Source organism: Pseudophryne corroboree, chromosome 12 (genome assembly GCF_028390025.1).
Source record: "Pseudophryne corroboree isolate aPseCor3 chromosome 12, aPseCor3.hap2, whole genome shotgun sequence".
NCBI classification, from domain to species: Eukaryota; Metazoa; Chordata; class Amphibia; order Anura; family Myobatrachidae; genus Pseudophryne; species Pseudophryne corroboree.
In genome coordinates, this window is record NC_086455.1 from 63186245 (window position 1) to 63210831 (window position 24587).

The 24587-nt window shown below is 50.8% G+C and overlaps 1 long non-coding RNA gene across 6 annotated transcripts in view; it reads right to left on the reverse strand.

Moving 5' to 3' along the window:
- Window positions 1-24587, reverse strand: part of LOC134980662 (uncharacterized) — an 88819-nt gene that overhangs the window by 58718 nt on the left and 5514 nt on the right. For 4 of the 6 annotated variants that reach the window (XR_010190450.1, XR_010190451.1, XR_010190452.1 and 1 more), the window contains exon 2: window positions 7725-7782. The exons of 1 other annotated variant lie outside the window; for it this stretch is intronic. This is a non-coding gene — a long non-coding RNA (uncharacterized LOC134980662). The remainder of the gene's footprint in view (window positions 1-7724; window positions 7783-24587) is intronic. One more of the 6 variants, XR_010190448.1, reaches the window with a different exon arrangement.

A 24587-nucleotide genomic window follows, 5' to 3' on the forward strand; every position in this document is an offset into this window, starting at 1 on the left:
ATCACCGGTCTGAGTAAGGTACCAGTATGTGTGTAAATTGACTTCAAGGTAGTCTCCTGCCTGCGATCAGCAGGTTCCTTGAGGGTCGCCGTATCTTGAGATGGCAGCGCTACCTTTTTGGATAAGCGTGTCAACGCTTTGTCCACCCTTGGGGAGGATTCCCACCGAATCCTGTCCTTAGCCGGGAAAGGATACGCCATAAGAATCCTTTTGGGAATCTGCAGTTTTTTGTCTGGAGATTCCCAAGCCTTTTCAAGTAACTTGTTCAGTTCATGAGATGGGGGAAAGGTTACCTCAGGTTTCTTTTCCTTATACATACGTACCCTCGTGTCAGGGACAGAGGGGTCATCTGTGATATGCAACACATCTTTTATTGCAATAATCATATAATGAATACTTTTAGCCAATTTTGGCTGTAACTTTACATCATCGCAGTCGACACTGGAGTCAGAATCCGTGTCGGTATCAGTGTCTACTACTTGGGATAGTGGGCGCTTTTGAGACCCAGAAGGTCCCTGCGACATGGTGAAAGGCAGGGCTCGACTCCCTGTGCATTCCCTGGACTCTGCTTTGTCCAACCTATTGTGTAATAAATTCACATTTGCATTTAAAACATTCCACATATCCAACCAGTCAGGTGTCGGCGTTGCCGACGGAGACACCACACTCATTTTGCTCCACCTCATCCCTGGAAGAGCCTTCCGCTTCAGACATGCCAACACACGCGTACCGACACCCCACACACTCAGGGAATTCTCTATCTGGAGACAGTTCCCCCACAAGGCCCTTAGGAGAGACAGAGAGAGAGTATGCCAGCACACACCCAGCGCCAATGACCCTGGAAAAAATACCCAGATAGCGCTTTTATTATATTATATTCACTGCGCCAAATTACGTGCCCCCCCCCCCCCCCTTCTTTAAAACCCTCTGTCACCGTGTTCAGCAGGGGAGAGTCCGGGGAGCCAGCTTCTCAGTGGTGTGCTGTGGAGAAAATGGCGCTGGCCAGTGCTGAGGGATCAAGCTCCGCCCCCTCAGCGGCGGGCTTCGGTCCCACTCGATTCCTTTCAAAAAACTAATATACAGTGCAGAGCCTATATATATATATATATATATATATATATATACTTTATTTGCCAGTCCCAGAGGTTTAAATTGCTGCCCAGGGCGCCCCCCCTGCACCCTTACAGTGCCTGCCGTGTGTGTTGTGTGTGGGAGCAATGGCGCAGTGAATATCTGAAGTCTTCTGCCGCCTCTGAAGTCTTCTTTCTCTGACGTCCTAGTGGATGCTGGGACTCCGTAAGGACCATGGGGAATAGCGGCTCCGCAGGAGACAGGGCACAAGAATAAAAGCTTTAGGATCAGGTGGTGTGCACTGGCTCCTCCCCCTATGACCCTCCTCCAAGCCTCAGTTAGATTTTTGTGCCCGAACGAGAAGGGTGCAGGCTAGGTGGCTCTCCTGAGCTGCTTAGAATAAAAGTATATTTTAGGTTTTTTATTTTCAGTGAGTCCTGCTGGCAACAGGCTCACTGCATCGTGGGACTAAGGGGAGAAGAAACGGACTCACCTGCGTGCAGAGTGGATCGGGTTTCTTAGGCTACTGGACATTAGCTCCAGAGGGACGATCACAGGTTCAGCCTGGATGGGTCCCGGAGCCGCGCCGCCGGCCCCCTTACAGAGCCAGAAGAGCGAAGAGGTCCAGTGAAATCGGCGGCAGAAGACGATCCTGTCTTCAGACTAAGGTAGCGCACAGCACCGCAGCTGTGCGCCATTGCTCTCAGCACACTTCACACTCCGGTCACTGAGGGTGCAGGGCGCTGGGGGTAGCGCCCTGAGACGCAATATAACAGATAATACCTTAGGTTGGCTAAAAGAATACATCACATATAGCTCTTGGGCTATATGGATGTATTTTAACCCCTGCCATTTTTTACAGAAAAAGCGGGAGATAAGGACGTCGTGAAGGGGCGGAGCCTATCTCCTCAGCACACAAGCGCCATTTTCCCTCACAGCTCCGCTGGAAGGACGGCTCCCTGACTCTCCCCTGCAGACTTGCTACTGAATCAGGGTAAAAAAAAGAGAAGGGGGGGCACTATTGGCAGCTAAAAACTATATAAACAGCAGCTATAAGGGAATAACACTTATATAAGGTTATCCCTGTATATATATATAGCGCTTGGTGTGTGCTGGCAGACTCTCCCTCTGTCTCTCCAAAGGGCTTGTGGGGTCCTGTCCTCTATCAGAGCATTCCCGGTGTGTGTGCTGTGTGTCGGTACGTGTGTGTCGACATGTATGAGGAGGAAAATGATGTGGAGGCGGAGCAATTGCCTGGGTTAGTGATGTCACCTCCTAGGGAGTCGACACCTGACTGGATGATCGTATTTAAAGAATTAAGTGATAATGTCAGCACTTTGCAAAGAACGGTTGATGACATGAGACAGCCGGCAAATCAATTAGTGCCTGTCCAGGCGTCTCAGACACCGTCAGGGGCCCTAAAACGCCCATTACCTCAGTGGGTCGACACAGACCCAGACACAGATACTGAGTCTAGTGTCGACGGTGAGGAGACAAACGTAATGTCCAGTAGGGCCACACGTTACATGATCACGGCAATGAAGGAAGCATTGAACATTTCTGACACTACAAGTACCACAAAGAAGGGTATTATGTGGGGTGTGAAAAAACTACCAATAGTTTTCCCTGAGTCAGATGAGTTAAATGAGGTGTGTGATAAAGCGTGGGTTTCCCCCGACAAAACACTGCTAATTTCTAAAAAATTATTGGCACTATATCCTTTCCCGTTAGAGGTTAGGACACGTTGGGAAACACCCCCTAGGGTAGATAAGGCGCTCACACGTTTATCTAAACAAGTAGCGTTACCGTCTCCTGATACAGCCACCCTCAAAGAACCAGCAGATAGAAGGCTGGAAAATATTCTTAAAAGTATATACACACATACTGGTGTTATACTGCGACCAGCAATCGCTTCAGCCTGGATGTGCAGTGCTGGCGTCGCGTGGTCGGATTCCCTGACTGAAAATATTGATACCCTGGATAGGGACAATATACTGTTAACTATAGAGCATTTGAAGGATGCATTACTATATATGCGTGATGCACAGAGGGATATTTGCACCCTGGCATCATCAAGAGTAAGTGCTATGTCCATTTCTGCCAGAAGAGCGTTATGGACGCGACAGTGGTCAGGCGATGCGGATTCCAAACGACATATGGAAGTATTGCCGTATAAAGGGGAGGAGTTATTTGGGGCTGGTCTATCGGACCTGGTGGCCACGGCAACGGCTGGAAAATCCACCTTTTTACCCCAGGTCACTTCACATCAGCAGAAAAAGACACCGTCTTTTCAAACTCAGTCCTTTCGTTCCCATAAGTACAAGCGAGCTAAAGGCCATTCCTTCCTGCCCCGGGGCAGAGGAAGGGGAAAAAGACTGCACCATGCAGCCGCTTCCCAGGAGCAGAAGCCCTCCCCTGCTTCTGCCAAGTCTTCAGCATGACGCTGGGGCTTTACAAGCAGACTCAGACATGGTGGGGGCCCGTCTCAAGAATTTCAACGCGCAGTGGGCTCACTCGCAAGTGGACCCCTGGATTCTACAGGTGGTATCGCAGGGGTACAAACTGGAATTCGAGGCGTTTCCCCCTCGCCGGTTCCTGAAGTCTGCTCTACCACAGTCTCCCTCCGACAGGGAGGCAGTTTTGGAAGCCATTCACAAGCTGTATTCCCAGCAGGTGATAATCAAGGTACCCCTCCTACAACAGGGAAAGGGGTATTATTCCGCGCTGTTAGTGGTACCGAAGCCGGACGGCTCGGTGAGACCAATTTTAAATCTGAAATCCCTGAACACTTACATAAAGAGGTTCAAATTCAAGATGGAATCACTCAGAGCAGTGATAGCAAACCTGGAAGAAGGGGACTATATGGTGTCTCTGGACATCAAGGATGCTTATCTCCACGTCCCAATCTACCCGTCTCACCAAGGGTACCTCAGGTTTGTAGTACAAAACTGTCATTATCAGTTTCAGACGCTGCCGTTTGGGTTGTCCACGGCACCTCGGGTCTTTACCAAGGTAATGGCCGAAATGATGATTCTTCTTCGAAGAAAAGGCATCTTAATTATCCCTTACTTGGACGATCTCCTGATAAGGGCAAGGTCCAGGGAACAGTTAGAAGTCGGAGTAGCACTATCTCAGGTAGTGTTACGTCAGCACGGGTGGATCCTAAATATTCCAAAATCGCAGCTGATTCCAACGACACGTCTACTGTTCCTAGGAATGATTCTGGACACAGTCCAGAAAAAGGTGTTTCTCCCGGAGGAGAAGGCCAGGGAGTTATCCGAGCTAGTCAGGAACCTCCTAAAACCAGGCCAGGTGTCAGTGCATCAGTGCACGAGGGTCCTGGGAAAAATGGTGGCTTCTTACGAAGCAATTCCATTCGGAAGATTCCATGCAAGAACGTTTCAGTGGGATCTACTGGACAAATGGTCCGGATCGCATCTTCAGATGCATCAGCGGATAACCCCGTCGACAAGGACAAGGGTGTCTCTTCTGTGGTGGCTGCAGAGTGCTCATCTACTAGAGGGCCGCAGATTTGGCATTCAGGATTGGGTCCTGGTGACCACGGACGCCAGCCTGAGAGGCTGGGGGGCAGTCACACAGGGAAAAAATTTCCAGGGCTTGTGGTCAAGCATGGAAACATCTCTTCATATAAACATTCTGGAACTAAGGGCCATTTACAATGCCCTAAGTCAAGCGAAACCCCTGCTTCAGGGTCAGGCGGTATTGATCCAATCGGACAACATCACGTCAGTCGCCCACGTAAACAGACAGGGCGGCACGAGAAGCAGGAGGGCAATGGCAGAAGCTGCAAGGATTCTTCGCTGGGCGGAAAATCATGTGATAGCACTGTCAGCAGTGTTCATTCCGGGAGTGGACAACTGGGAAGCAGACTTCCTCAGCAGACACGACCTTCACCCGGGAGAGTGGGGACTTCACCCAGAAGTCTTCCACCTGATTGTAAACCGTTGGGAAAAACCAAAGGTGGACATGATGGCGTCACGTCTAAACAAAAAACTAGACAGATATTGCGTCAGGTCAAGGGACCCTCAGGCAATAGCGGTGGACGCTCTGGTGACACCGTGGGTGTACCAGTCAGTGTATGTGTTCCCTCCTCTGCCTCTCATACCAAAAGTACTGAGAATCATAAGAAGGAGAGGAGTAAGAACGATACTCGTGGTTCCGGATTGGCCAAGAAGGACTTGGTACCCGGAACTTCAAGAGATGCTCACGGAAGACCCGTGGCCTCTACCTCTAAGAAAGGACCTGCTCCAGCAGGGGCCTTGTCTGTTCCAAGACTTACCGCGGCTGCGTTTGACGGCATGGCGGTTGAACGCCAGATCCTGAAGGAAAAAGGCATTCCAGATGAAGTCATCCCTACCCTGGTCAAAGCCAGGAAGGATGTAACCGCAAAACATTATCACCGCATTTGGCGAAAATATGTTGCGTGGTGTGAGGCCAAGAAGGCCCCTACAGAGGAATTTCAACTGGGTCGTTTCCTCCATTTCCTGCAAACAGGACTGTCTATGGGCCTAAAATTAGGGTCCATTAAGGTTCAAATTTCGGCCCTGTCGATTTTCTTCCAGAAAGAACTGGCTTCAGTACCTGAAGTTCAGACATTTGTAAAAGGGGTACTGCATATACAACCTCCTTTTGTGCCTCCAGTGGCACCTTGGGATCTCAATGTTGTTTTGAGGTTCCTTAAGTCACATTGGTTTGAACCACTCACCACTGTGGACTTAAAATATCTCACATGGAAGGTGACGATGCTGTTAGCCCTGGCTTCAGCCAGGCGTGTGTCAGAATTGGCGGCTTTATCATATAAAAGCCCTTACTTAATTTTTCATTCTGACAGGGCAGAATTGAGGACTCGTCCTCAATTTCTCCCTAAGGTGGTTTCTGCTTTTCACATGAACCAACCTATTGTGGTGCCTGCGGCTACTAGGGACTTGGAGGACTCCAAGTTACTTGACGTTGTCAGGGCCCTGAAAATATATGTTTCCAGGACGGCTGGAGTCAGAAAGTCTGACTCGCTGTTTATCCTGTATGCACCCAACAAGCTGGGTGCTCCTGCTTCTAAGCAGACTATTGCTCGTTGGATTTGTAGTACAATTCAGCTTGCACATTCTGTGGCAGGCCTGCCACAGCCAAAATCTATAAAAGCCCATTCCACAAGGAAAGTGGGCTCATCTTGGGCGGCTGCCCGAGGGGTCTCGGCTTTACAACTTTGCCGAGCAGCTACTTGGTCAGGGGCAAACACGTTTGCTAAATTCTACAAATTTGATACCCTGGCTGAGGAGGACCTGGAGTTCTCTCATTCGGTGCTGCAGAGTCATCCGCACTCTCCCGCCCGTTTGGGAGCTTTGGTATAATCCCCATGGTCCTTACGGAGTCCCAGCATCCACTAGGACGTCAGAGAAAATAAGATTTTACTTACCGATTAATCTATTTCTCGTAGTCCGTAGTGGATGCTGGGCGCCCATCCCAAGTGCGGATTGTCTGCAATACTTGTACATAGTTATTGTTAACTAAATCGGGTTATTGTTGTTGTGAGCCATCTTTTCAGAGGCTCCTTCGTTGTTATCATACTGTTAACTGGGTTCAGATCACAAGTTGTACGGTGTGATTGGTGTGGCTGGTATGAGTCTTACCCGGGATTCAATATCCTTCCTGATTATGTACGCTCGTCCGGGCACAGTATCCTAACTGTGGCTTGGAGGAGGGTCATAGGGGGAGGAGCCAGTGCACACCACCTGATCCTAAAGCTTTTATTCTTGTGCCCTGTCTCCTGCGGAGCCGCTATTCCCCATGGTCCTTACGGAGTCCCAGCATCCACTACGGACTACGAGAAATAGATTTATCGGTAAGTAAAATCTTATTTTCTTCTCATACTCACCCGGCTTCTATCTTCCGGTTCTGTGAGGAGGACGGCGGCGCGGCACCGGAACGAACAGCTAGGAGAGATCTGCGTTCCGACTCCCTCTGGAGCTAATGGTGTCCAGTAGCCTAAGAAGCAGAGCCTAGCATTTAAGTAGGTCTGCTTCTCTCCCCTCAGTCCCTCGATGCAGGGAGCCTGTTGCCAGCAGGCTCCCTGAAAATAAAAAACCTAACAAAAATTAATTCTTTCAGGAAACTCAGGAGAGCTCCCTGTAATGCACCCAGTCTCCTCTGGGCACTGTATCAAACTGAGGTCTGGAGGAGGGGCATAGAGGGAGGAGCCAGTGCACACCCATATCTAAAGTTCTTTTTAGTGCCCATGTCTCCTGCGGAGCCCGTCTATTCCCCATGGTCCTTACGGAGTCACCAGCATCCTCTAGGGCGTAAGAGAAATGTATTACTGTGTATGGTCTCCTACCCTGCTCTGAGAGCTGATTGGATGATCTTTCCTACCAATCAGATTATAGGGAGATGCTATACACTAGGGAGATCTACTCGGACTTGGTAAAGCTGTGTAAGAGCAAAGCCACAGCGCACATCCCAGCTATGAGACACACACGAAGACTCTGTTCTGGCTTATTCTTCCTCCGGTTCTTACGTGCCAGCCCACAGTAACGGCCAGCACGCCTTTGTGGGAGGATTTCCATTACACATGTAAATATAGTGAAATAAGGCAATTCACATTATACACTGAGCAGTAAATGGTAAGTTACACATACCTTTGTATCAGCCGCCTTGGTCATCACCAACTTCTCACTGCATGACAGACGCTTCCTACTGCCATGAAAACAAACACGAGTTTAGAGATGACATCGGAAGGGCACCACTGAATTGTTGGAGCGCTGACTCCGTTACAACATGCCCCCACCCATCATTTGTATGCAACTGGATGGTACAGTTGTGCGCACACACAAAAGAGAGTGCCAGTCTGTGCATGCATAAAGGAGGACTACTGTATATATCCCCTCCCTGGCAGCATTACTGGGGTCTCCTGTCTGTATATATCCCCTCCCTGGCAGCATCACTGGGGTCTCCTGTCTGTATATCTCCCCTCCCTGGCAGAATCAGTGGGGTCTCCTGTCTTTATATATCCCCACCCTGGCAGCATCACTGGGGTCTCTTGTCTGTATATATATATATCTACCCAGGCAGCATCACTGGGGTCTCCTGTCTGTATATCACCCCTCCCTGTCAGCATCACTGGGATCTCCTGTCTGTATATATCCCCATCCTGGCAGCATCACTGGGTTCTCCTGTCTGTATATATCCCTACTTTGGCAGCATCACTGGGGTCTCCTGTCTGTATACCTGGGGGAAAGGGATATATCTGAATGGATGATTGGGACATAACAGGAAAAACTACATACTCACTCTACTCATCTCCTTTAATTTCACACAAGGATGAGTTTTCTCTGGTACCCATCAGCAAAGGTATAGGACAGGGGTGGGGAACCTCCGTTTGGTCCGGCCTACCCGCTCCTCTCAGTGAGACACGCCGCCGCACAGTCCGGCAGGAGCGTGTCTCAGCTGTCACCAACGGAGGAGAGCGCGGCTATTGTCGGGCGGCGGCGGCGTGTAGGACTTGAAACCAGCCGCCGGTTCGTGAGCCAATCAGAGCTCGCGGACCGGCAGCCAATCAGGAGCCGCGGCTGCCGGTCCGCGAGCTCTGATTGGCTCTCGAACCGGCGGCTGGTTTCCAGTCTTACACGCCGCCGCCCAACATAGCCGCGCTCTCCTCAGTGTCCCCGCCGAAAGGAGCGGTAAGCGGGACGGAGGGGAAGGGGGGGCATCTGTATACCTGAAACTGTGAGGGGCATCTGTATACCTGGCACTGTGAGGGGCATCTGTATACCTGGCACTGTGAGGGGCATCTGTATACCTGGCACTGTGGGGGCCTCTGTATACCTGGCACTGTGGGGGCCTCTGTATACCTGGCACTGTGGGGGCCTCTGTATACCTGGCACTGTGGGGGCCTCTGTATACCTGGCACTGTGGGGGCCTCTGTATACCTGGCACTGTGGGGGCCTCTGTATACCTGGCACTGTGGGGGCCTCTGTATACCTGGCACTGTGAGGGGCATTTGTATAACTGGCACTGTGGGGACATCTGTATACCTGGAACTGTGGGGGCATCTGTATACCTGGCACTGTGAGGGGCATTTGTATACCTGGCACTGTGAGGGGCATTTGTATACCTGGCACTGTGGGGGCATCTGTATACCTGGCACTGTGTGGGCATCTGTATGCCTGGCACTGTGAGGGGCAGTTGTATAACTGGCACTGTGGGGGCATCTGTATACCTGGCACTGTGGGGGCATCTGTATACCTGGCACTGTGAGGGGCATTTGTATACCTGGCACTGTGGGGGCATCTGTATACCTGGCACTGTGAGGGGCATCTGTATGCCTGGCACTGTGAGGGGCATCTGTATGCCTGGCACTGTGAGGGGCATTTGTATGCCTGGCACTGTGAGGGGCATTTGTATGCCTGGCACTGTGGGGGGCATTTGTATGCCTGGCACTGTGGGGGCATCTGTATGCCTGGCACTGTGAGGGGCATCTGTATGCCTGGCACTGTGGGGGCATCTGTATGCCTGGCACTGTGGGGGCATCTGTATGCCTGGCACTGTGGGGGCATCTGTATGCCTGGCACTGTGGGGGCATCTGTATGCCTGGCACTGTGAGGGGCATTTGTATACCTGGCACTGAGGGGGCATTTGTATACCTGGCACTGTGGGGGCATCTGTATACCTGGCACTGTGAGGGGCATTTGTATACCTGGCACTGTGGATCTGGCACTGCACTATTGGGGGCATATGTGTATCACGTCCCATTTTAACTGGCCACACCCATTTTTTTGGCGGGGGCAGACTTGTATGGCCCCCGAAGGATTTTATAAATATCCAAATGGCCCTCGGTAGAAAAAAAGGTTTCCCACCCCTGGTATAGGACATAACAGGCTTTGCATAGGACAAACACAAGCTACTCCACATTTATTGCAAGTATCAACCACAGGCTTTGCTTACCCTCTAAGAACAGAGGAATAACAACCATTACTTGCAAGATTTTTTTCCCCTATACACAAGTTGTAAGATGGGAGAAATCAGCGTACTGTCCATGGGACAATGGCAAATAAGATTAGCGCCCATCTCTTGTTAATCTTCCTCCAGTTCTTACGCACCTGCAAACATAGTACAACAGGCACGCCTTTGTGGGAGGAGATATGAAATTACAGTCAGTTCTGCAGATGAACAGGGGGCTTCTAACAGCACAGTGCAGGCAGCCATCGTTCTGTCCTATAGAACATATCTGCAGCTTCTGAAATCATGAATACTGGAATGCTAGCTCTGTTATCCAGAAACACTAGTGAGACTATAGCATTATGCAGGGCTGATAACACTGCAACAGACGTGGTCAGAAAAGGCTATACTGCAGCTCAGCCAAGAAGGGGACCCTAGGCCTCTAGGAAGGAGTCCCGGGGCGAGAGCAGAATTAGACTGTAAATAAATATTTTAATAGAGCACTGTGCGGAATACAGGGATATATACAAACATGGTAGAATAAGGAGATTTATAGTAAGAACTTACCGTTGTTAAATCTCTTTCTGCAAGGTACACTGGGTTCCACAGGGATAACATCAGGTGTGTAGAGTAGGATCTTGATCCGAGGCATCAACAGGCTAAAAGCTTTGACTGTTCCCAAGATGCTCAGCGCCGCCTCCTCTATAACCCCACCTACATGCATAGGAGCTCAGTTTTGTTAACCAGTCCAATGCAGTAGCAGGTAAGAGACACGACAACTGTTAGTAGCCACGTACACCACATTCTCACGACAGGAGAAGTGTCAGCGGCTAATGCCATACCAACCCAAAAAAGCTAAGTGCACCAGGGTGGGCATCCTGTGGAACCCAGTGTACTGCGCAGAAAGAGATTTAACAAAGGTAAGTTCTTACCATAAATCTCCTTTTCGGCAGCGGGGTACACTGGGTTCCACACAGATAACATCGGGGATGTCCTAAAGCAGTTCCTCATGGGAGGAGAAGCAATGTAGCGGGCACAAGAACCCGGCGTCCAAAGGAAGCATCCTGGGAGGCGGAAGTATCAAAGGCATAGAACCTTATAAACGTGTTCACTGAGGACCACGTTCAAGGGTTGCACCACAGCGCACCGCCCAAGAAGGTCCAACCGACCGAGTAAACTGGGCTTTGATGGTAGCAGGAGCTGGAAGACCATCCCGTACATATGCTTGTGCAATAACCATTCTAATCCATCTGGCCAAGGTCTGCTTATTTGTATCCCAGCCACGTTTGTGAAAACCAAAAAGTACAAAAAGAGAATCAGACTTCCTAATGGAGGCTGTCCTCTGTACATGGATACGGAGAGCCCGTACCACATCCAAAGACCGCTCTTTGGAGGACAAATTAGGAGAGATAAAGGCCGGAACCACAATCTCTCGGTTAAGGTGGAAAGAAGACACCACCTTAGGCAGATAAGGTCATGTCTGAAGAACCGCCCAGTCACTGTGAAAAATCAGTAAGGGTGACCGACAGGATAAGGCACCCAAGTCTGAAACCCATCTAGCAGAGGCAATAGCCATCAGAAACAAGACCTTAAGAGTAAGCCACTTAAGGTCCACAGATTCAAGAGGTTAAAACGGAGACTCTTGCAAGGCCTCCAGAACCACCAACAAATCCCAAGGAGCCACCGGTGGGACATAGGGAGGTTGAATCCGTAACACACCCTGAGTGAATGTATGAACATCAGGCAGAGTCGCAATTTTTCTCTGAAACCATTCCGAAAAGGCATAAATATGAACCTTGATGGAGGCCAGACGAAGGCCTAAGTCCAGGCCCTGTTGTAGGAAGCCCAAAAGTTTGGCCATGCTAAACTTGTAAGCGTCATGATTGTTAGATGCGCATCAAGCAAAGTAAGAATTCCAGACCCTATGATAAATCCGGGCCGAAGCCGGCTTACGGGCCTTCAACATGGTTTGAACGACCGCCTCAGAAAATCCTTTGGCCCTCAGAACTGAAGCTTCAAGAGCCAGCCGGACCAAATCCTGGTATACACAAGGGCCCTGAACGAGGAGGTCTGGGCATTGCGGAAGCAGAAGAGGACGCTTTAACAAGAGACCCTGTAGGTCTGAGAACCAATGCCGTCTGGGCCACGCTGGAGCGATCAAAAGTATGATTCCTTCTCCTTGCTTGAACTTCCTTATTACCCTGGGCAGGAGCGACACCGAAGGGAACACGTACGGCAACCGGAAGTTCCATGGAATTGCCAGTGCATCCACGTACGCTGCTTGAGGATCCCTTGTCCTTGCTCCGAAGACCGGAACCTTGTGATTGTGTCGAGATGCCATCAGGTCTACGTCTTGTAGGCCTCACTTGTCCACTAGGAGTTTAAATACTTCTGGATGGAGGCTCCACTCTCCGGCATGTATGTCCTTACAACTGAGGAAGTCCGCGTCACAGTTGAGGCCCCCCGGAATGAATACAGCTGATATGGCTGGCAGATGGCGTTCTGCCCACTAAAGACTCCTTGACACTTCCATCATTGCCATGCAGCTTCGAGTGCCGCCTTGATGATTTATGTACGCCACCATGGTGGCGTTGTCTGACTGTACTTGACCAGGCATGTTCTGTATCAGATGCTGGGCCAGGTTCAGAGCATTGAACACCGACCGCAATTCCAGAATGTTTATCGGGAGGAGAGACTCCTCCGTGGTCCACCGACCCTGAAGAGAGTGTTGCTCCAACACCACGCCCCAACCCCGCAGACTGGCATCCATCATCAGAAGGACCCAGTTAGAGATCCAGAAGGGACGACCCCTGCTCAATCGATGGTCCTGTAGCCACCAGGTCAGTGACAGACGAACCTCCGGAGACAAGGATATCATGCGAGACCTGATCCGGTGAGACAGGCCATCCCACTTGGCAAGAATCAGCTTCTGCAGAAGGCGGGAATGAAATTGAGCGTACTCTACCATGTCGAAAGTAGACACCATAAGGCCTAGTACTTGCATCGCCAAGTGTATCGACACTCACGGGCGAGAGAGGAAACGTTGAATTCTGTCCTGAAGGTTCAGGACCTTCTCCTGAGACAAAAACAACCGTTGGTTGTGAGTGACCAACAATGCCCCCAGGTGCACCATGCTCTGAGCAGGGACCAGGTAAGATGTCTTCCAGCTGATGAGCCACCCGTGGGCTTGCAGAAACTGGACAGTCAGATCCAGACGACTGAGGAGAATTTCTGGGAAATTCGCCAGGATCAGCAAGTCGTCCAGATACGGTAGGATCCTAAAACCCTGACGGCAGAGTAGGGACGTCATTACCGCCATGACCTTTGTGAATACTCGCGGAGCCGTGGTCAATCCAAATGGCAAGGCCCGAAATGGATAATGGAAATTGCCAATAGCAAACCTCAGGTATTGCTGATGTGACATGGCAATAGAAATATGGAGGTAAGCATCCTGTATGTCCAGGGAGACCATATAGTCCCTGGGCTCCAAAGCCAGAATAATAGAGCGAAGAGTTTCCATACGAAACTTGGAGACCCTCACAAATTTGTTCAAGGACTTGAGGTTGAGAATGGGCCGGGAGGAATTATTTGGTTTCAGTACTAAAAACAGTGGTGAATAGTACCCCTTGCCTCTCTGAGCCAGAGGCACCGGCACTACCACTCCTGTGTCCAGGAGGGACAGTACCACCAAATGAAGAGTTTTTGCCTTCACCTGCTCCAAAGGGAAGTTTGTCAGGCAAAAATGATGAGGGGGACAATTCTTGAAGCATATGGTATATCCGTGAGTGACAACTTCCCTTACGGAGGCGTCGGAAGTGGTCTTCAACCATACCACTGTAAACCCTAGAAGTCGGCCTCCCACCTTGGGATCCCCCAGGGGGAGGCCCGCCCCGTCATGCAGTAGGCTTGTCTGATTTGGAAGTAGGCTGATGGGCAGCCCAGCCACGTTTAGGTTTGGGCTTAGTGGTTTTGGAAGTGCGAGCCTGTTTCGGGTACACCTGACCCTGTGCTTTAACTGGAGGTCGAAAGGAATGAAAGGAAGTACTCTTAACCTTCGGGACCAAGGGAGCAGTACTAGGTAGACATGCAGTCTTAGCTGAAGCTAAGTCAGCAACAATCTTGTTGAGATCCTAACCAACAAGGTTGTTTCCCTTAAAAGGAAGCACCTCCAGGGTTATTTTAAGAGTCCAGATCCACAGACCAGGACCGTAACCACAGTATCCGGTGAGCCAGAATGGACGTAGTAGAAGCCTTGGCAGCCAGAACACCGGCATCATAAGTCGCCTCCATAATGTAAAGAGAGGCTGTGACAATATACGCAAAACATTGTCTAGCATTATCAGAAAAATCGGACGGCAGCTCTGCTTCCACCTCCTGTGCCCATGCTTCTATAGCTTCTGCAGCCCAATTAGCCGCAATAGTGGGCCGATGCACAGCTCCCGCAAAGGTATAAATAGCTTTCAAGCAACCCTCCACACGCTTATCAGTCGGTTCTTTCAGAGAGGTGATGGTAATTACAGGCAGAGCAGAGGACACCACCAGCCAAGCTACTTGCGAATCCACCAGCGGTGGTGTTTCCCAATTTTTACATAACTGCAAAGTGGGGATAGCAAGCAAGCATATTTTTGTGAGGTGTGAATTTCTTTACTGGATTTTCCCAGGATTCCTGACGTATGTCAACTAAGTGGTCAGAATGAGGTAAAACTTGTTTAACAACCTTCTGACGTTTAAATCTGTCAGGTTTCTTAGACATAACGACAGGCTCTGGGTCATCATCAATTTGAAGAATCAGTCTGAAAGCCTCTAATAGGTCAGGAAAATCCACCTGTGAAACAGTTTCCCCATCAGAAGCATCTGGGTCAGTGTCTGAGGGGTCAGTATACACCATCTTCATCAGACGAAGTGCCTGAAATGTGTGTGGATTGTGAGGAAATAATGGCCCGCTTAGAGGATCCCTTGGTCTTAGGCGGGCAAGGGCTAAGTTTCTGTTTATTCAGTGAGTGATTCAATTGCTGTAACTGAGTGGAAAGGAGATCTGCCCATGGCGGATTAACCGCAGGGACATTATGCGGCTGTACCAGCACTTGAGGTCCCATAGGGGGGCGTAAGTCTAGTTACCAGCGTGTTTAGTAAAGTAGAGAAAGTAGCCCAAGGTGGGTCATTATGTACCCCCGGTGCTACAGACCTACTGGGGGGTAGAGAACCCCCAGAACCTGAACCCTCCGCTGCTATGTTTCCCTCTAATGCGTCTGTGGCGTCACCACTGCATATTGCGGGATCAGCCACAGAACAGTCGCCCCTTGAAACTGACATAATATGAAAGCGTGAACCACAGGCAACACAGTACAATAATAAGAATTTACTTACCGATAATTCTATTTCTCGTAGTCCGTAGTGGATGCTGGGAACTCCGTAAGGACCATGGGGAATAGCGGCTCCGCAGGAGACTGGGCACAAAAGAAAAGCTTTAGGACTACCTGGTGTGCACTGGCTCCTCCCCCTATGACCCTCCTCCAAGCCTCAGTTAGGTACTGTGCCCGGACGAGCGTACACAATAAGGAAGGATTTTGAATCCCGGGTAAGACTCATACCAGCCACACCAATCACACCGTACAACTTGTGATCTGAACCCAGTTAACAGCATGATAACAGAGGAGCCTCTGGATAGATGGCTCACAACAACAATAACCCGATTAGTTAACAATAACTATATACAAGTATTGCAGATAATCCGCACTTGGGATGGGCGCCCAGCATCCACTACGGACTACGAGAAATAGAATTATCGGTAAGTAAATTCTTATTTTCTCTGACGTCCTAGTGGATGCTGGGAACTCCGTAAGGACCATGGGGATTATACCAAAGCTCCCAAACGGGCGGGAGAGTGCGGATGACTCTGCAGCACAGAGTGAGAAAACTCCAGGTCCTCCTCAGCCAGAGTGTCAAATTTGTAAAATTTCACAAAAGTATTTGACCCTGACCAAGTAGCAGCTCGGCAAAGTTGTAAAGCCGAGACCCCTCGGGCAGCCGCCCAAGATGAGCCCACCTTCCTTGTGGAGTGGGCTTTTACAGATTTTGGCTGTGGCAGGCCTGCCACAGAATGTGCAAGCTGAATTGTACTACAAATCCAGCGAGCAATAGTCTGCTTAGAAGCAGGAGCACCCAGCTTGTTGGGTGCGTACAGGATAAATAGCGAGTCAGATTTTTCTGACTCCAGCCGTCCTGGAAACATATTTTCAGGGCCCTGACAACGTCCAGCAACTTGGAGTCCTCCAAGTCCCTAGTAGCCGCAGGTACCACAATAGGCTGGTTCAGGTGAAACGCTGAAACCACCTTAGGGAGAAATTGAGGACGAGTCCTCAATTCTGCCCTGTCCGTATGAAAAATCAGGTAAGGGCTTTTACAGGATAAAGCCGCCAATTCTGACACACGCCTGGCCGAAGCCCTTTAGGGCCAACAGCATGACCACTTTCCATGTGAGATATTTTAAGTCCACAGTGTTGAGTGGTTCAAACCAATGTGATTTTAGGAAACCCAAAACAACATTCAGATCCCAGGGTGCCACTGGAGGCACAAAAGGAGGCTGTATATGTAGCACTCCCTTAACAAACGTCTGGACTTCAGGCACTGAAGCCAGTTCCCTTTGAAAGAAAATCGACAGGGCCGAAATCTGGACCTTAATGGATCCTAATTTTAGGCCCATAGACACTCCTGCTTGCAGGAAATGCAGGAATCGACCCAGTTGAAATTCCTCCGTCGGGGCCTTTTTGGCCTCGCACCACGCAACATATTTCCGCCAGATGCGGTGATAATGCTTTGCGGTTACATCCTTTCTGGCTTTTATCAAAGTAGGGATGACTTCGTCTGGAATGCCTTTTTCCTTTAGGATCCGGCATTCAACCGCCATGCCGTCAAACGCAGCCGCGGTAAGTCTTGGAACAGACAGGGTCCCTGCTGGAGCAGGTCCCTTCTCAGAGGTAGAGGCCACGGGTCCTCTGTGAGCATTTCTTGAAGTTCCGGGTACCAAGTCCTTCTTGGCCAATCCGGAGCCACGAGAATGGTTCTTACTCCTCCCCGCCGTATAATTCTCAGCACCTTGGGTATGAGAGGCTGAGGAGGGAACACATACACTGACTGGTACACCCACGGTGTTACCAGAGCGTCCACAGCTATTGCTTGAGGGTCCCTTGACCTGGCGCAATACCTGTCCAGTTTTTTGTTGAGGCGGGACGCCATCATGTCCACCTTTGGTTTTTCCCAACGGTTTACAATCATGTGGAAGACTTCTGGGTGAAGTCCCCACTCTCCCGGGTGGAGGTCGTGCCTGCTGAGGAAGTCTGCTTCCCAGTTGTCCACTCCCGGAATGAACACTGCTGACAGTGCTATCACATGATTTTCCGCCCAGCGAAGAATCCTTGCAGCTTCTGCCATTGCCCTCTTGCTTCTTGTGACGCCCTGTCTGTTTACGTGGGCGACTGCCGTGATGTTGTCCGACTGGATCAGCACCGGCTGACCTTGAAGCAGAGGTCTTGCTTGGCTTAGAGCATTGTAAATGGCCCTTAGCTCCAGGATATTTATGTGAAGTGATGTCTCCAGGCTTGACCACAAGCCCTGGAAATTTCTTCCCTGTGTGACTGCTCCCCAGCCTCGCAGGCTGGCATCTGTGGTCACCAGGACCAAATCCTGAATGCCGAATCTGCGGCCCTCTAGAAGATGAGCACTCTGCAACCACCACAGGAGAGATACCCTTGTCCTTGGGGACAGGGTTATCCGCTGATGCATCTGAAGATGCGATCCGGACCATTTGTCCAGCAGGTCCCACTGGAATGTTCTTGCGTGGAATCTGCCGAATGGGATTGCTTCGTAGGAAGCCACCATTGTTTTCAGGACCCTTGTGCATTGATGCACTGATACTTGGCCTGGTTTTAGGAGGTTCCTGACTAGCTCGGATAACTCCCTGGCTTTCTCTTCCGGGAGAAGCACCTTTTTCTGGACTGTGTCCAGGATCATCCCTAGGAATAGAAGACGTGTCGTCGGGATCAGCTGCGATTTTGGGATATTGAGAATCCAACCGTGCTGCCGCAGCACTACTTGAGATAGTGCTACTCCGACTACCAATTGTTCCCTGGATCTCGCCCTTATCAGGAGATCGTCCAAGTAAGGGATAATTAAAACTCCTTTCCTTCGAAGGAGTATCATCATTTCGGCCATTACTTTGGTAAAGACCCGGGGTGCCGTGGACAATCCAAACGGCAGCGTCTGAAACTGATAGTGGCAGTTCTGTACCACAAACCTGAGGTACCCTTGGTGAGAAGGGTAAATTGGGACATGGAGGTAAGCATCCTTGATGTCCAGAGACACCATATAATCCCCTTCTTCCAGGTTCGCGATCACCGCTCTGAGTGACTCCATCTTGAATTTGAACCTCTGTATGTAAGTGTTCAAAGATTTTAGATTTAAAATGGGTCTCACCGAGCCGTCCGGCTTCGGTACCACAAACAGCGTGGAATAATACCCCTTTCCCTGTTGCAGGAGGGGTACCTTGATTATCACCTGCTGGGAATACAGCTTGTGAATGGCTTCCAATACCGCCTCCCTGTCGGAGGGAGACGTCGGCAAGGCAGACTTTAGGAAACGGCGAGGGGGAGACGTCTCGAATTCCAATTTGTACCCCTGAGATACTATCTGAAGGATCCAGGGGTCCACTTGTGAGTGAGCCCACTGTGCGCTGAAATTCTTGAGACGGGCCCCCACCGTGCCTGAGTCCGCTTGTATAGCCCCAGCGTCATGCTGAGGACTTGGCAGAAGCGGGAGAGGACTTCTGTTCCTGGGAACTTCCATATGCCTTTTGGAATCAGCATCACCTGACCACTGCCGCGTCCATAACCCTCTTCTGGCGGATATGGACAGCGCACTCACTCTTGATGCCAGTCGGCAAATATCCCTCTGTGCATCACGCATATATAAAAATGCATCTTTTAAATGCTCTATAGTCAGCAATATACTGTCCCTATCCAGGGTATCAATATTTTCAGTCAGGGAATCCGACCACGCCACCCCAGCACTGCACATCCAGGCTGAGGCGATTGCTGGTCGCAGTATAACACCCGTGTGAGTGTATATACATTTTAGGATATTCTCCTGCTTTCTGTCAGCAGGTTCCTTAAGGGCGGCCGTATCAGGAGACGGCAGTGCCACCTGTTTAGACAAGCGTGTGAGCGCTTTATCCACCCTAGGGGGTGTTTCCCAACGTGCCCTATCCTCTGACGGGAAAGGGTATGATGCCAATAACCTTTTAGGAATTATCAGTTTTTTATCGGGAGAAACCCACGCTTCATCACACACTTCATTTAATTCCTCAGATGCAGGAAAAACTACAGGTAGTTTTTTCTCACCAAACATAATACCCTTTTTAACGGTACTTGTACTATCAGAAATGTGTAAAACATTTTTCATTGCCTCAATCATGTAACGTGTGGCCCTACTGGAAGTCACATTCGTCTCTTCATCGTCGACACTGGAGTCAGTATCCGTGTCGGCGTCTGTATCTGCCATCTGTGATAGCGGGCGTTTAAGAGCCCCCGATGGTCTTTGAGACGCCTGGACAGGCATAAGCTGAGTAGCCGGCTGTCCCATGTCATCAAACTTCTTTTGTAAAGAGCTGACACTTTCACGTAATTCCTTCCATAAGCCCATCCACTCAGGTGTCGACCCCCTAGGGGGTGACATCTCCACTACAGGCAATTGCTCCGCCTCCACATCATTTTCCTCCTCATACATGTCGACACAGCCGTACCGACACACAGCACACACACAGGGAATGCTCTGATAAGAGGACAGGACCCCACTAGCCCTTTGGGGAGACAGAGGGAGAGTATGCCAGCACACACCAGAGCGCTATATATATATACCGGGAAAACACTATACAGAGTGTTTTTCCCTTTATAGCTGCTGTTTATATTATACTGCGCCTAATTAGTGCCCCCCCCTCTCTTGTTTTACCCTTTTCTGTAGTGCAGGACTGCAGGGGAGAGTCAGGGAGACGTCCTTCCAGCGGAGCTGTGAGGGAAAATGGCGCCAGTGTGCTGAGGAGATAGGCTCCGCCCCCTTCTCGGCTGACTTTTCTCCCGCTTTTTTCTGGAATCTGGCAGGGGTTAATATACATCCATATAGCCCTGGGGGTTATATGTGATGTATTTTTGCCAGCCAAGGTGTTTATATTGCTGCTCAGGGCGCCCCCCCCCAGCGCCCTGCACCCTCAGTGACCGGAGTGTGAGGAGCAATGGCGCACAGCTGCAGTGCTGTGCGCTACCTTGGTGAAGACGGATGTCTTCTGCCGCCGATTTTCCGGACCTCTTCTTGCTTCTGGCTCTGTAAGGGGGCCGGCGGCGCGGCTCTGGGACCGGACTCCGAGCCTGGGCCTGTGTTCGGTCCCTCTGGAGCTAATGGTGTCCAGTAGCCTAAGAAGCCCAAGCTGGCTGCAAGCAGGCAGGTTCGCTTCTTCTCCCCTTAGTCCCTCGATGCAGTGAGCCTGTTGCCAGCAGGTCTCACTGAAAATAAAAAACCTAAAACTAACTTTTTCTAAGAAGCTCAGGAGAGCCTCCTAGATTGCACCCTGCTCGGTCGGGCACAAAAATCTAACTGAGGCTTGGAGGAGGGTCATAGGGGGAGGAGCCAGTGCACACCAGGTAGTCCTAAAGCTTTTCTTTTGTGCCCAGTCTCCTGCGGAGCCGCTATTCCCCATGGTCCTTACGGAGTTCCCAGCATCCACTAGGACGTCAGAGAAATCAGCAGTATAATACCTGACCAAGAACCCCCTGTGCAGTGTGATAGCACAAACAGTATTCAAGAGGTATACACTAACTGAAAATCAGAGAAAAATACACAATAAGTATATCCTGTGAAATACCTATATCAAACAATAACCCTGACGCAATTAGCCCCCCCCTCAGGGTACAGAATATAGGAATAGCAATCTGAGTGAGATACACAAAGTAGAAATCACCCAGCAGCTACATGCACACACACAGTCACATGTACAATGCAGATATTATGACACATAAAACTGCACTGGACTAGCAATCCGAGCCGGCCCGCCCGTTACGCGGGGTATGTGCACGGGTAAGGCGCCACAGTTTAGAAAGCGCTGGTAGCCCAACAGTCGATCTCGACATGCGACCAGTCGATCGCGATCCACCGCCCATCCACAAGAGGCAAGGAGAGCGCAGCGCATGCCTCTCCTGCCTGCCGCCCTGCCCCTCAGTCTAGTCTCCGGCAGTGACGGCGGAGTGTATAGCTCAAATCAGGTGCCGGTGCGTTAGCCAATCAGAGCTCGCGGACCGGCGCCTGATTTGAGATATAAACGCTGCCGTCACCGCTGGAGACCAGACTGAGGGGCAGGGCGGCAGGCAGGAGAGGCGCGCGCTGCGCTCTCCACAAAGCAGCAAAACGGAAGGCAGCACTATGGGGGCATATGTGGCACTGTGGGGGCATATCTGGCATTGTGGGCACATGGCACTGTGGGGGCATATCTATCTGGCACTGTGGGGACATAGCTACCACTGTGGGCATAGCTAGCACTGTGGGGCATATCTGGCACTGTGGGGCATATCTTTATCTGGTACTGTGGGGGCATATCTGGCACTGTGGGCACATGGCACTGTGGGGGCATATCTATCTGGAACTGTGGGGTCATATGTGGCACTGTGGGGGCATATCTGTATCTGGCACTGTGGGGGCATATCTGGCACTGTTGGGGTCATATGTGGCACTGTGGGGGCATATGTGGCACTGTGGGGGCATACCTGTATCTGGCACTCTGGGGTAATATCTGGCACTGTGGGGCATATCTGTATCAGGTACTGTGGGGTCTTATGTGGCACTGTGGGGGTATATCTGGCACTGTGGGCACATGGCAGTGTGGGGGCATATCTGTATCAGGCACTGTGGGGGCATATCTGGCACTGTGGGCACATGGCAGTGTGGGGGCATATCTGTATCTGGCACTGTGGGGTCATATGTGGCACTGTGGGCATATGGCACCCACTATCTCCCTGTCACCCCAGCCTCCTCAGTCGCCCACTATCTCCATCACCTCTGCCACCCACTTTCTCCCTGTCACTGACAATCTCCCTGAACCCCTGGGGGTACTATTGTGTGGCCACGCCCCTTCCTTGTGAGACCACACCTCTTAAAATTTGATCCCATCAAGGGGCGCTAAATTCTAAATTCGCTTACCAAAAAAATTAAGCTTGGGCCGGCACTGCTAGCAATACTAAGTAAAGCTATAGAGACTTATAGATATATCAATGCACAGTAAAGACTGGATGTATATCACAGGGTATTTGTACTACATAACCCTGAAGTAATGCACTGTTTATTAACGAACACTGTCAGACATGTAGAATACTTAGGTGTCCTGTAAAATGCACAGCGCTGATAATGCAGGCGGCTTTACAGAGGAAGCTTTGCCCGTACAGTCCCAGGATCAGCTCAGCATGTGAAGATGTCGCCCAAACGCTGACAGGGAGTGAGGGGGAGAGAGAGATGCAGCTCCGGGGCGGGAACATTTACTCTAAATGGTGCCCTGGGGCAGGGGCTACAGGTCAGAGCCTTCTCCCCTTGCTGGACTTCACCACCGGGTACAGTGGGCCATAGTAAGACGTTTTTTAATGAAACCGACCTGTGCCCTTGCCATGGTGATCTAGTGGGGTCCCTGTACTAACACACTGTCCACACCAGCGCACGCGGCCCGCCTCCTAATGCCCGCAGCGGATCCAGATTTCCAGCCGCCTAGGGGACCCTCTTACCTCCTCCCTAGATGCGGCAATGCAATCCAGGAGAGTGTGTGTGCCTGACCTGCCATACCGGAGCCATCCGCTGAACGTACCCGGCAACCAGGGCGCGGAAGTATACAGCACTGCCGGGGGAGGTGATGGAGCTGCAGCAGGAGATGGCAGAATGACATCTAGCACTGAGAGTGCCTCTGCTGCAGCCCTTGTAGTCTTCTATCTTCACAAAAAAGCTCTTTTCAGGTCTGCTGGAGGCACCGACTTACAAACTGAGCTCCTGTGCCTGGAGGCGGCACTGAGCATCTTGGGAACAGTCAAAGCTTTTAGCCTGTTGGTGCCTCGGATCAAGATCCTACTCTACACCCCTGATGTTATACCTGTGGAACCCAGTGTACCCCGCTGCAGAAATTCCTTTCCCCAGTGAGTGAAGTTACGTTTCTCTTACGTCCTAGAGGATGCTGGGGTCCACATTACTACCATGGGGTATAGACGGGTCCACTAGGAGCCACTGGCACTTTAAGAGTTTGCGTGTGTGGGCTGGCTCCTCCCTCTATGTCCCTCCTACGAGACTCAGTTTAGAAAATGTGCCCGGAGGAGCCGGTCACAGCTAGGGGAGCTCTCTAGAGTTTCTCTAGTAACAGTTTATTATTTTACAGGGAGGCTGCTGGCAACAGCCTCCCTGCTTCGTGGGACTAAAGGGGGCAGGGGGGGGGGGGGGGAAGTAGTGTCCACCCTGCAGGGTCTCAGCCACTATCTCCGCTGACAGGACACTGAGCTCCTGAGGGTGCTGATCATTAGCCGCTCCAGGTGACCGCACACTCCCGCAGCACACTGCCACCCCCTTACAGAGCCAGAAGACTTCCGCGGCGAGCGAGTCACCGACCCCAATGGCAAGTGGGAAGCTGGTGTGAAGATGGTGGCAACAGGGTAGGGAGCGCAGTACTAACTGCGAGCCGGGGCACAGCGGTACATAGGGCGCACCTCACTGCGCTGCACTGAGCCAGCGCTTATGCCCTACACTGGTCAGCAAGCCTGTCAGCGTCCCCGGATCGCTGCCAGCAGAAATCCTCAGGCCAGTATAATATAATGAAGAGCTGGAAGCTGCACCATGTTCGGGCGGAGCTTCTCCTCAGAACAGACCCAGCAGCGTTCAGCGCCATTTTCCTGCCTGCAGTTCCTGTACAACAGACGCTGAAAGGGAGAGCTGTCCCTCCAAGCAACTCCAGCTATCCTGTGCAGTACCAGGGGGTTGTCGAATACGTGGGGGGACGGGGGACGGAGGAGGTTGTGTAAAGTCTGTGTAGTCTATTAAGGTACACAGATAGCGCTGGTAGTTTATTAGTTCTACCTCAAAAAAGCGCTGTGTGCGGGTTGGCTCCAATCTCTGCGTCATACTTGGGGGGAAACTGACATTTCCCTGTGTGTGTGTCTGTGGGGGATCGGTATGAAATAACTCCAATCAAAATCCCGACAAGGTCAAAATCCCGACATGGACAAAATACCGAAAATACTGACAAGGTCAAAATACCGACATGTAAAACGCCGACAGGTCAAAATACCGACATGCGGTTTTTGATGTTTTTTTTTGTGTATGTCGATATAAGTCAACATGGACACCATATAAAGTGTACCGCATCCCCTCTAATGGCTCGCTGCGCTTGCCATGCTTCGGGCACGGTGCCTCTCTGCGCTCGGCACACTATTATATTCCCCCTCCAGGTCCACTGGGATGGTAAAGTATGAACAAGTCGGTTTCAATGAAAAAAATCATGA